General features: G+C 34.6%; 1 protein-coding gene across 1 annotated transcript in view; it reads right to left on the bottom strand.

The window, feature by feature from the left end:
* Positions 1-14,651, bottom strand: part of LOC138716143 (puratrophin-1-like) — a 1,133,117-nt gene that overhangs the window by 33,744 nt on the left and 1,084,722 nt on the right. The window lies entirely within an intron of this gene.

Here is a 14,651-nt window from a genome sequence, read left to right as displayed (position 1 = left end):
ACTATAAATTCAATCTTCACTTCTGCCCGACCTGCACAGATAAAATTATTCACACATGCTATCTACTGTCTGTCCAAGTGGTTATGTCCAGGATCGTAGAAAGGGGGGAAATCACTTGACAGTTAATTACTTAACGAGTCCCTTTTATTTAAGTTATTTTAAACAGTTGTATAATATTACGTAGACGTCCAATTCCTAATAGAAATTAATGTTTTCAGAAAAAAGCTAAGACAGCCCAGCCACTAGCCTTTACAGAGAGGCGAGCAGAAGCAGGTGGGGGAAATCGGGATGTGACGTAGGCAAACGGACGGAAGTACCTGTGCGAAAATAACATTCAATATTGAAAGCTCTTTCGTCACTGGAAAACGCGAACATATTTCTGGAACGTACTATACTCGCTAACTCAGTACTGTTTACTATAAGTTATGCGGCTCTGGTTCTGTGTGGAGGATAGTTGGAACTTCATTAGTAGAAGGGGTGAAAGTGAAGTACATTAAAAAACTCAGGTACAATAAAAATTGAAGTAAAAATAAAATGATGTCCCTGTACATTTTGTGTTAAGGGGAGAGGATGGTATTTTTTTTTTTAACTTTTTCCTATTTGGTGTAAAATATTAATTTTTTTGTATGTAGAGAGCTCATAGCTGTAGCAACTCAACCAAATATAAATATTTTGAAAAAAAAAATTATTTGGGGGCCCAAATTTGAAAAAAAAAATACCCAATGCAGGATTGTACTAAAACCGATATATCTAAACCGTTTTTAAAGATAGATTCAAACGGTTTTTTGCAATGTATTTGCAAAAGCATGTTCTACAAACTGTCTGTAACAGAATTTTGATATTAGTCCCTACGTTTGTAAAGTAAACAATTAAAATTTAATAACAATTTTGTGATTTCCTTTCTTGCAAACAAACGGACATATTTTTAAAATGAAATCAATTAACAAAATTATGTTACAGAGAAAAGTTTCCTAATAGTCTAAAGAATGTGTGTTCTAAATTTCATGCATGTATCTTTAATAGTTCAGAAATTATATCCATTTTTGTCTGACAATGTAGCAAAAAAAAAAAATGAAGTTACTGGAAACCGATAAAAGTGGGCGTGTGATTTAAAAATTCATAGCGCAGAAAGTTTAAAAATGATGTCTCAACATCCGATAAGGGCACAAATACCTACAAAGTGTTATGCAATGCATTCCACACATATGAAAGAGAATTTTAAGGAAAAAAAAAATTTTTTTTTGAAAATTTAATTTACCGGAAACAACAATAAAAGTTGGCGAGTAATTTAAAAATCCATAACGCAGGAAGTTTAAAAATGGCGACTCAACATGCGATAGGGGCACAAATACCCACAAAATGTTATACTATGGATTCCACACATATCACAGAGTATTTTAAAGATTTTTTTTTTAAATTTACTAATTTTTCACCAAAAAATACCATCCTCTCCCCTTAAATGGTCAACTGTACAATATTGCGGTTTACAATGACAAAAATCTACATTATTTATTAATAAATTTGATTATACTCATTTTTAATAATTATTTGTGCTTTTACATACTGTCAAAAAAAATGGCATAAAATTATTCGGGGCACTATGTGAGGAAACATATTCTAGTCGGTTGCAAAAACCATAAAAAATAACAGCATAAAATAAAAAGTTTCATATAGTGTACTAGTGACTTTCAACATATTCGCACAGCTTGTAATATGATATTACAAGTGCAAACAAAAGTAAGCGGATTCCTGTGGTCTGTCCTTTAGAAAGCGCCAACCCATTAACCAAATTAGTTCACGTTCACGGTCGTTTGAAGAACGTAACGAGGGCGCGGTCTGCAAGACCCACACATTTTAACTACGCCCACGGGAAATGCTCGCCTGTCTATGTGCATATTTGCGGCTGTCTGCGAACAAAGCGATATGCTAGTTTTACATCCAGTTGCAATTAATTTGGTTTCGATAGCCTTGTGACAAGTGACGTAATGCACTGAATTCTCCAGCTACCATTTCAAACATATAGGACATAAACAATTTGTACCAGGGGTTTCGGGAGAGAACAAAACAATGGCGTGCAAATTCATTGTGGCACTATTTTACTTTTTACAAAGATGGTTTTCTTTAAAGGCCACATATTGTTAAGTTAAAAATAAATAACCCAGCAGGAACTCAGGAGGTTCGCCGTCCTTCCAAAATCTTAGACATGCTTTTCAGCCTATTCCGGCAGCGGTTCCCAAACTGGGGTCGGCGAGTGATTTAAAAGGAGTCCGCGGAACCAAGATGTGTTTTCAAAAGGTATTTTAATAAGCTTAATTTGATCGCATTCTCTGATTTTCATCAGCTTACTGATATATATATTTTTTTTGTTTACCAAAGACATTTGAGAGACAGAGTTTAACAGGAATGAGTTCGCCTGACAGACTTCTGTTCGCTTGCAAATTTTGCGTAACTGTACGATACATATATATATATATATATATATATATATATTTTAATTATAATCTTCAGGTTCCGACTCTGCGTTCACAGCAACGATAAAGAAATTAAACTTACTAGCAACATATGACATGAAATCTAGTCCGACATCTTTGGAAATACAGTATAAGAAAACATCTTCAGTGCTCGAGATTAACATCAAGAGAAATTATTATTATTATTTCTGCTGTGGAAAAAACAATTATATGATACAATATTTTCTTGGTAACAAATAATTATTTGAATTATCTTCTGATTCGAACTTAAAAATCGTGTTTCCTACAATATTGTCTTGGTAATAAATAATTATTTGAATTATCTTCTGATTCGAACATAAAAATCGTATTTCCTACAATGTTCCTGTTGCAATATTGGTTAAATGAGTGAGAGAATAAATTATTGAGAGTGAGCGAGAGAATCAGTGGATGAGTGAGTGAGAGAATAAATTAATGGGAGTAAGCGAATGAGTGAGAGAGAATAAATTAATAAGAGTGAGCGAGAGAGTAAGCCATTGAGTGAGAGAATAAATTAATTAGAGTGAGCGAGTGAATAAATTAATGAGAGTGAGCGAGTGAATAAATTAATGAGAGTGAGCGAGAGAGTAAGCGAATGAGTGAGTAAGAGAATAAATTATTGAGAGTGAGCGAGTGAATAATTAATGAGAGTGAGCGAGTGAATAAATTAATGAGAGTGAGCGAGTGAATAAATTAATGAGAGTGAGCTAGTGAATAAATTAATGAGAGTGAGCGAGAGAGTAAGCGAATGAGTGAGTGAGGGAATAAATTAATGAGAGTGAGCGAGAGAGTAAGCGAATGAGTGAGTGAGGGAATAAATTAATTAGAGTGAGCGAGTGAATAAATTAATGAGTGAGCGAGTGAATAAATTAATGAGTGAGCGAGTGAATAAATTAATGATTGAGCGAGAGAGTAAGCGAATGAGTGAGTGAGGGAATAAATTAATTAGAGTGAGCGAGTGAATAAATTAATGAGTGAGCGAGTGAATAAATTAATGAGTGAGCGAGTGAATAAATTAATGATTGAGCGAGAGAGTAAGCGAATGAGTGAGTGAGGGAATAAATTAATTACAGTGAGCGAGTGAATAAATTAATGAGAGTGAGCGAGAGAGTAAGCGAATGAGTGAGTCAGGGAATAAATTAATTAGAGTGAGCGAGTGAATAAATTAATGAGAGTGAGCGAGAGAGTAAGCGAATGAGTGAGTGAGGGAATAAATTAATTAGAGTGAGCGAGTGAATAAATTAATGAGCGAGAGAGTAAGCGAATGAGTGAGTCAGGGAATAAATTAATTAGAGTGAGCGAGTGAATAAATTAATGAGAGTGAGCGAGACAGTAAGCGAATGAGTGAGTGAGAGAATAAATTATTGAGAGTAAGCGAGTGAATAAATTAATGAGAGTGAGCGAGAGAATCAGTGGATGAGTGAGTGAGAGAATAAATTAATGGGAATAAGCGAATGAGTGAGACGGAATAAATTAATAAGAGTGAGCGAGAGAATAAATTAATGAGTGAGCGAGTGAATAAATTAATGAGAGTGAGCGAGAGAATCAGTGAATGAGTGAGTGAGAGAATAAATTAATGGGAATAAGCGAATGAGTGAGGCGGAATAAATTAATAAGAGTGAGCGAGAGAATAAATTAATGAGTGAGCGAGTGAATAAATTAATGAGAGTGAGCGAGAGTAAGCGAATGAGTGAGCGAGTGAATAAATTAATGAGAGTATGCGAGTGAATAAATTAATGAGAGTGAGCGATAGAGTAAGTGAGAGACTAAATTAATGAGAGTGAGCGAGTGAATAAATTAATGAGAGTAAGCGAGTGAATAAATTAATGAGAGTAAGCGAGTTAATAAATTAATGACAGTGAGCGAGAGAGTAAGTGAATGAGTGAGTGAGAGGATAAATTAATGAGAGTGAGCGAGTGAATAAATTAATGACAGTAAGCGAGTGAATAAATGAATGACAGTGAGCGAGAGAGTAAGCGAATTAGTGAGTGAGAGAATAAATTAATGAGAGTAAGCGAGTGAATAAATTAATGAGAGTAAGCGAGTGAATAAATTAATGAGAGTGAGCGATAGAGTAAGCGAATGAGTGAGTAAGAGAATAAATTAATAAGAGTAAGCGAATAAGTGAGTGGGAGAATAAATTAATGCGAGTGAGCGAGTGAATAAATTAATGAAAGTGAGCAAGAGAGTAATCGAATGAGTGAGTGAGAGAATAAATTATTGAGAATGAGAGAATAAATTAATGGGAGTAAGCGAATGAGTAAGCGAGAGAGTAAATTAATGAGAGTGAGCGAGTGAATAAATTAATGAAAGTGAGCGAGAGAATAAATTAATGGCAGTAAGCGAATGAGTGATATAGAAAGTTCACTCTCCGTTAACAGTTAATAAACAAGGAATCTTCACCTGTATGTAATTAATTTCACAATATTTAAATAAGAAACTATTATACACAGACGATGATGGATGTAGCAATAAGAAGCAGAGGTTCAATATGTCAGTGGAACCGAGTGTCTCTTATGTAACCCCGCTTCACACCCGGTTTGTCCACCACAAATATCTTATATAGTGTGTTCTGGAGATTGAATTCCTGTGTGCTTGGTGATGCAATCGTCGCCATCGCTATCATCATAGTGGCCCCTTCCATCTCTATTCAAGGGGAATTATACGAGATTCCATTGTTGCATGATCAACCTAGCGCACCACTAGTGACAGCACAAAACAAAGGAGTCGCACTGAAGGAAGACAATGCTCCAGTTGTCTGCAGGATTCACTTGGTTGACAGCCAAGAAGGCACAGAAGAATAACATTTAGGCCTATGTGTTTAACATATTTTAGATTCCTATAAAACTTCGTAAGTACGCAAAACACGAATACGGAGGGATTACTGGCATTACTGAGTCTCTCGCTCACCTCGTTAATTTATTCTCTCGCTCACTCTCAATAATTTATTCTCTCATTCATTCGATTACTCTCTCGCTCACTGTTATTAATTTATTCTCTCTCACTCATTCGCTTACTCTCATTAATTTATTCTCTCACTCACTCATTCACTGATTATCTCGCTTACTCTCATTAATTTATTCTCTCGTTCACTCTCATTAATTTATTCTCTCACTCACTCATTCGCTTACTCTCTCGCTCATTCTTACTGATTTATTCTCTCGCTCACTCTCATTAATTTATTCTCTCGTTCACTCTCATTAATTTATTCTCTCACTCACTCATTCGCTTACTCTCTCGCTCATTCTTATTGATTTATTCTCTCGCTCACTCTTATTGATTTATTCTCTCGTTCACTCTCATTAATTTATTCTCTTACTCACTCATTCACTGATTATCTCGCTTACTCTCATTAATTTATTCTCTCGTTCACTCTCATTAATTTATTCTCTCACTCACTCATTCGCTTACTCTCTCGCTCATTCTTATTGATTTATTCTCTCGCTTACTCTCATTAATTTATTCTCTCGTTCACTCTCATTAATTTATTCTCTCACTCACTCATTCGCTTACTCTCTCGCTCACTCTTATTGATTTATTCTCTCGCTCACTCTCATTAATTTATTCTCCCACTCATTCATTGATTCTCTCGCTCACTTCATTTATTTATTCTCTTGCTCACTCTCAATAATTTATTCTCTCACTCATTCGCTTACTCTCTCGCTCACTGTTATTAATTTATTCTCTCTCACTCACTCGCTTACTCTCTCGCTTACTCTTATTGATTTATTCTCTCGCTCACTCTCATTAATTTATTCTCCCACTCATTCATTGATTCTCTCGCTCACCTCATTAATTTATTCTCTTGCTAACTCTCAATAATTTATTCTCTCACTCATTCGCTTGCTCTCTCGCTCACTGTTATTAATTTATTCTCTCTCACTCATTCGCTTACTCTCATTAATTTATTCTCTTACTCACTCATTCACTGAGTCTCTCGCTTACTCTCATTAATTTATTCTCTCATTCACTCTCATTTATTCTCTGACTCACTCATTCGCTTACTCTCTTACTCACACTTATTAATTTATTCTCTCTGATTCATTCGCTTATAGTCACATGGCTTGCTGAGGTCTATGAAATAAATAAAATATTACTAATATTACTATTACTGTCTCACTAACGTTCATTAATTTATTCTCTCATTCACTCATTCACTAATTCTCTCATTAACTCAATCACTTATTCCAGTAATATAATTCATTCACTCACTTTCTCGCTCATTCTCATTCGTTTATTCTCTCGCTCACTCGTTCACTTCTTATTCTATCACTCATTCGCTTATTCTCATATACTCACTTACTTTCTCTCTCACTCTCATTTACTCGTTCGTTCTTTCACTTATTCTCTCTCTCATTGACTCTTCTCATTCATTCTCTCCCTCACTCATTCTCATTCATTCACTTATTCTCCCACTCATTCACTCACTCATCCTCTTATTACTCGTTCACTTATCCACACATGAATACTCACATTATTTCAAAATCTCTGTAAAACAAGCACTGAAAGCATTTACAAAGAACATTTAAAATTACAGGGTAAATGCAAAAAACAAGTGAAGGTGGTATTTTTTTTTACATGTGCGCATAGCCGTGAATAGCCGCGAGGTGTGCGTTAATGGCAAAAAAAAAAAAAAAAAAAAAAAAAAAAAAAAAAAAAAGAGCCACACTTTATTCCGAGCGAATGGGCGAACTCGTGAACACGGATATGCGGATAGCGAGGATTGCCTGCATGACGACCATGTTACTAAAAATAATAAACTCAATTTCAGAAAAAGGAAATATTGTGAATTCTCATCAACAGAAGAGAACACGCACGACGTTGGTCAGGGACTCCAAACCCTAGTATAAATGACATTTTCGTGGTATCAATCAGACACAACACGAAAAACTGAAGGCAGCATCTTCAATTACGTCGAGCCCACGTATTCCTCAGCTATTATCACATCGCTCTTACCTAATTCTGCCAACTGGCGCTTCTGAACAAGCCGTGAAAAGAGAAACTTTATTGAAATCATTAGTCTTTGTTATGAATGAATGTTAACATAGGCCGGAAATTAAGTCAGTCAAGGATTTCGAAATACTATTCTTATTATGTTTACTTCCTTTTGAATTGGAAGAATTTTAAACATCAAGCAGTTGGTCATACATAGGAACTTGCTACGATTACAAAGGCGAAGAGTTTTTTACACACAAAGAGTAGCCTTGAAGAATAAACACCGCTGTCCTCGCAAATTGCATCGTCATTTGTTCGTAGGACTGCGAAATTGTTGTTCTATGGGTACATTACCGTTGTTTCGTACGCTGGCTTCACTGTGGCAAATTGTGTTTCATCCTTCTAGGCTTTCAACCTGTGAAATGTTCATCTTGCATGTACAGTAGTGGCAAAAAAAAAAAAAAACCGGACCGACCCTTATAGCTGATTTCAGAGCCTTGTTCACTCCAGAGCACGATAGACTGGTAACTAAGACTTTCGTGGTTCGAATCCTGCCTGGGAAGGAAACTTTTTTTTTTTTGTTGTTCCTTATTCAAATTTATTATACATCTTGATTACACAACTTTTAACACTGTATCACTTCGGAATATGTATGGTAAGGCTTTCCTGTGTTAAATTTCAACGTATCTCGTTTACTTGTTTCGACCTAAATATGGGTCATCTTCAGAACTGGTCGTTGTTGGTCTTGGCACCAATTGTTCTGTTTCCTGTGAGGGTGTGTTTCTGTGGTATAGTGTAGAGTCAAAGAGTGTGTGTGTGTTTTGAAGTTGAGTTGTGTGTTGAGAATTTCGTTGGGGTGTGTTTTTGTGTGTCTGTATATTTCATATTGTTCTAGTGTGTTTAGTTTCTGGCTTTTTGGTTGGATGTGTAGTATTTCCATGTCTGTGTTGATGTCTCTGTGGGTGTGGTTAGCATTTGTGATGTGTTCTGCGTATGTGGAGGTGTTTTGTAATTTTATTATGGTTGTGATGTGTTCTTTGTAACGTGTTTGAAATGATCTGCCTGTCTGTCCTATGTAGAAGTTTTTGCAGGTGTTACATTTGAGTTTTTATACGCCTGTGTGGTTGTATTTGTTTGTTTGTGTTGTTTGTGTGTTGAGATGTTTTTGTAGAGCGTTATTTGTTCCAGACGTTTGAGATGGGCAGGGCATGTAGCACGTATGGGCGAATCCAGAAATGCATATAGAGTGTTAGTTGGGAGACCGGAGGGAAAAAGACCTTTAGGAAGGCCGAGACGTAGATGGGAGGATAATATTAAAATGGATTTGAGGGAGGTGGGGTATGATGATAGAGACTGGATTAATCTTGCACAGGATAGGGACCGCTGGAGGGCTTATGTGAGGGCGGCAATGAACCTTCGGGTTCCTTAAAAGCCATTTGTAAGTAAGTAAGTAAGTTATTTGTTCTGTATGCGATGTTGTAATTTAATTTCTTGAATGAGGTTGCAATTTTGTGTGTGTTTTTGTTTTCGTATGTTAGTGTGATGTATTTATTTATGTATTTATTCCCAATACTTTTCGATTGCAGCGATATTTTACTACTTAATTAACTTATTATTCCCAGAACATGAATATTACCAGCAATCATAATCCCAAGTACTTTGATTAACATTTCTTTAATTTTATTTTTTCGGAAAGCTACGTCGATCCATCCCGAAAGCCACGGCGACCCTTGTTTGGGTTAAGAATCCCTGAACTATGTTCTTGTCATTTTTGTTGTATTCTATCCAAGGAATTAGTTGTTAAAATCTGAACAGTTATATTACTTCCACTGTGTGTACACTGAATGTCTATATTGATGACCTTATCAATATGCATATCATTCGTTCCATGTAAATTTTCTGCGTGGATTTACGGTATGTTTACCAAATATGAGGTCCGATGACCAGATTAATAACAACTGTGACCTCTTCCGGAAACTCTCAAATAATTCGCATAACAGTGGTTTGATAAGTGGTTCTACTTTCTCGATCTTTTTCTCTGATGTAGGAACAAGAAACGTCTTGGAGAAAGAATTTAGCGTGACGATATTACACTTTTTCTGATGTCCCAGTTATAATAAATGTCAACGAAATCAAGTAACTTAAAATTTCTCAATGGGCGACACAATATTCTACATTACCATATTTAAATCTAATCCAATAGTACATTATGCAACGAGCCTATAATGGTATTAATTAAGACGCGAGTATGTTTGTTTATGAAAGGAGCGCAAGCGAGTTTCATAATTTTCATACGAGCGTCTTAATTACCATTATGGGCAAGTTTCATACGACTTTTTATGCTCGACCATATTTCTAACTTGAAATTATTCATAAGTATTCATGTTATTCTTATCTGACTGGGGAGCGGAACTGGCCTTGTGCAATATCTCGTAAATTGTGAGATGTGCGCAGACGCGAAAGTATTGATTTTTTCTGAGAAACAAATGTCATTGACCTTGATATAATCTAGAGAGTAAAATAAACATTAATCTTGATTATAACCTTGAAATTGATTTAGACATTGAAAAACGAGATGACAAATTGAATTTATTTGAATATTATTACAATTAACGCTAATTATTATAGTAACAGAACATAACCTTCTGCGATAGTATTGGATTTCCAGCCTCCGTGACGTTTCGCTAGTTGTCTTTCGATTGCATATCCGAGAATAATCGATACTTGCGCTTTCATATATCTACAATGGTGTTTTCTGATTGGTGGAATACCTGAACTTTAATGAATAGGTGTACTTTAATGAGGTCCATTAGGGCTGCTACCAGGTGTATAATTACTACATTTCGGCATGGTCGAGCATAAAATATATTATGAGTTTAATCAAACAATTAATCAAAAACTTTTTCATACTACATACCTATTACTGGGAAAAAATAAATAAATAAATAAATAAAAAAAATAAAAAATAAATAATTTGTACAGTGGCTGCATATAATTTAGAACGTTTACAAAACTTACTGAGTGAGCATTGTGTTAGATGAATGCCGGGGCTCTGTCTTGGAAGTAAAGAGGCTGAACGTGTCATTGAAAGCTATCTTCTGCTCCTAATGCAGAGGCTAAGAATCCCAACGAGCTCTACCTCCCTAACTCCTTTTAGCCTTCATGATCTGTATGCGGGATACTTTATTTATGTGCTTTACATTCTTGCTTTAAATGAAGGATTCAGAACCATAGTGGGCCAAGCGACATTTATTAAAAACGGAGAAAGCAAAAGTTAAAGTTAAGTGAATACCATAGTTTAATGAAAATTGACATACCATTTAGTTTTAATGTGTATACTTTATATTACTTGCTATGTGTTTCCATTGAATTGTGGTAATAACTTCATTTTAACCCTTGTTTTCTACGGTTTTAGTAAATGACGCTTGGCCCACTATGGTTCTGAACTCTTCAAATGTGCATTGAATGAGATATTACGAGTACTATAGCAATTATATGCTTTATAGGTTTGTAATTTGTAAGTCTACGAAGTGAACGACCCCTATATGGAATACAGGTTACAACTGGTTTCATCATCTACTTTATTTTTATCGCCCTACGATAATGAGGGAAGTATTGATTGTGAAAATACGTTACACATATCCGTTATGTATTCAATACACAGAGAAATGACAACTCAGTTCCATGAAAAGGACTGTCAACTCAAAACATACACTAAAAAGTCACAATTTTATTTTATATACTAACTGATAGAAGCGTTTTCATGTTATTTCGTAAATTTTAGAATGATAGTATTATAGTCAAATATAATAATCCAATCAATTAGACATAACGAATAATTCCGTCTTGCAGTTCCTACATGTCAAAATGTCTGTCAGCACTATAATTTTAATGGTTATTTTCTATAGACAAAAGTGGATCTCAATTAAAAAGCAATGCTTTCATTGGAGGTTTACGCTTTGAATGACGAAAATGACTACAAATCAAAGAATGAATTTTTTGAAAATTAAAAGATACACTACCATATTAAAAACTGAGGATAAGGATCTTAAATGTACACTAGAAAAAATTAGAAAACGTATTATTATGGGGGATATTAATCGTCAAATATGAAAGAAAAATATGGACATCGTGATTCGTCAATTGAAGAGACGATGAGCGGGGAGAAAGTAGGTAAATTGTGTCAATTACATGAATTTAAATTCTAGAACAATAACCTAACTCAAGAGATTGTATTTTTGTATTTCTGAGAACAAAAACGTCACGACAAATATCTACATTAGAATATTCATTCATTCATAGTGTTCTACCCAAGGGCAGGTTTTCGCTGCAAACCAAGTATTCTCCAATCTTTCCTATTTTCTGCCTTCCTCTTAGTCTCCGCATATGATCCCTATGCCTTAATGTCGTCTATCATCTGATATCTTCTTCTGCCCCGAACTCTTCTCCCGTTCACCATTCCTTCCAGTGCATCCTTCAGAAGGCAGTTTCTTTTCAACCAGTGACCCAGTCAATTCCTTTTCATTTTCCTGATCAGTTAATTAGAATATAATTATTGTTAAATAACTTGCCACTAGAATAAATCCACAGGGAATCTGAATGTGGATCAGATAATTATCTTGTCGTTTAAAAAGTTTCCAGAAAAGTATATTTTCAGGTTTTTTCAACTCAACCTACAGAAAATATATGATAAAGTTACATGAAAAATAAAAATATTCGGGTGGCATTGTATTAATAACCAAATGTTCATTTATTGTTCATTATTGTCGCCTTAATTATTACATTATTGCCACTCTAAAGCACAAACTGTATAATGACAAAAGAAATTATATACTTATGCAGGCAATTTCCTGGCATGAAATAATATCAATGAAGAGTTAAGGGTTTAGACAAAGAGTGTACTGGCTGTCCATGGTGGAGTTTCAGGATCAAACCTCGAGTGGCTGGGTTTTTCATGATACATATCATCGTTGTTTTTATGAAACAACCTATGTGACAGTACAAAAACATATATATTTTTTTCAGGAGGAAGAAAAAAATTAAATTAACAATCAATAGGCGTACATAAGAATATGAAATAATTCGGAAGAAAACTGTAAATATGATGAACATAAATGACCATCGAGGCCTACTGATATTTAATTAATTTTTTCTTCCTTCTGAAAAATTATTATAGAGGTTTCATGAAAACGAAAATATACAGGGTGATTCACGAGGATTTACAGTCCCTTACGGAGCTTATTTCCGAAGACATTCTGAGCAAAAAATGTCATATAAACATTTGTCCTAATCTCAATATTTTCAGAATTACACTAATTTGAAGTTGTTTGTAAAATACCATTATTCTTTAGTTTTAAGGCTAAAAGAATATTACAGATAAAGAATGAACTGTTCAGGAGTATCATTTATTTAATTAGCTAGTAAACTGAAGCTAAAAATGTGTTGTGAATTCCATAGTTGCTTCGTACAGAATTTTTTTCTGTTTTTAACTACAAAATTATATTTTCTTACGCATTTATCACAACAATTGTTACCAATCACGACAATCTTGTAAATTCTTTAAGACTGTAGGCCTACATTAGGATACAATAATTAAACTGTAAAGAATCAAGTTCTTAAAATCGTATGATTTGTAATAATTTTTGTGATATGATGTCACTTTTAGTTAAAATTGAAAAATAAAATCTCTTAACACATTTTTATCTTCAGAACACTAGCCAATTAAAGAAATGACACTTTTGAATAGTTGATTCTCTATTTGTAATATTTTTTTACCCTTAAAACTAAAGAAAAAAAGTATTTTACTAACAACTTCAAATTAATGTAAATTTTGAAAATATTGAGATTAGGACAAATGTTTATATGATATTTTTTGTTCAGAATGTCTTTTCGAAATAAGCTCCATATGTGAAGATAAATCCTCGTGAATCACACTGTATTTCTTCATAACTCCATTAAATCTACATTAGAGCATCATCTCATTGTTAGAGATTACAAAAATATGTTACATAGTAGTACTCTACGTACACGATTTCAATTAAATCATAATATTTATAATAATTTCAGTTACAAAACAGAATGGCATGCAGTTTGAAGTGTATTTACGCGTTTTCTCAAATAGTGACATGGCTCAAGTTATGGGGGTTCTTGCAGACGATCTTCCAAGGGCTCCCACGTTATTCAGACACCTAGCGCTGCTCACAGCAACAGTAAAACTAAATCCAGCACTCTTAAAATTCTTGCATCAAGATTCATGGAATAATTCGTAAAAATAGATACTATTCTAAAAAAAAGTTTTACCGGATGTGGTAAACGCTTTGACTAAGAGGCAACCTTGGAGGTGTTTGGAAAGCATGGATTTTTTTTTTTTTTTTCCGTTGTCATTGTGATGTTTTAGACGGAAGCGTTGTGCTGATTTCATGCCACGGAAGTTTCATTGTATGTCGTCTGTTTACAGAACTCCAAATATGGGCTTAGGTAGAAGAAATGCCGTGAAGGGTACGAAAAATCTAAATGTAATTTATCGGTAATTCGTTACAATTGAGGAAGGCGGATATCTATCCATACCTACCTACCAAACAAAATGGGTATATTCAAGACATACTGTAAGCCTGAATAATCAAACCTAACCTATCACTGACACTCGACCTTAGAAAAACTCGCTTTCTATCTATTTATACCAAAAAGCTTACACACAAGACATGAGATCCAATCTCTCCCATAGCAAATTTTCACCTTTATTCTGTACGAAATTGAAGTCGCCGCTCAATTTGTCTTTTGTTTACAGTATGTATGACTCAACTAGAAGTGAAGTATGTAAATACATCCTATCTTTCTTTGGTAATGTAATTGTAAAGAAATACTAATTTATCAATGTCTCAAGTTTCAACACTGTTATTTTCTTTCATTCCCTTTCATACTTGGTTTTACTACACAATTATTATTATCGTCAGTCATTCAACTAATCCAGTATTGGAAACTTGGAAGTTCCAAATTTCTCCAATTTTAGATCTATGTTTGTTTGCATCAGGATAACTTCACAGCCTAGTATATACAGTCACGAAGCTTGAGTTGTGAGGGTGCTAGGAACAATAGACTGTGCCGGTACTATTTCGTATTGTCTGTAATGAGGCGATATTAGCGATCCTATAGTCCCGTCGCTCTTATTTCCGGCAGCCAATCACGTTGCAGGTCGGCTACAGTCAAACGTGTGCGTCTTGTGATTCG

This window comes from Periplaneta americana, chromosome 16, assembly GCF_040183065.1.
Source record: "Periplaneta americana isolate PAMFEO1 chromosome 16, P.americana_PAMFEO1_priV1, whole genome shotgun sequence".
In the NCBI taxonomy this organism is placed as follows: domain Eukaryota; kingdom Metazoa; phylum Arthropoda; class Insecta; order Blattodea; family Blattidae; genus Periplaneta; species Periplaneta americana.
This window is presented reverse-complemented; position numbering and strand designations above follow the sequence as displayed.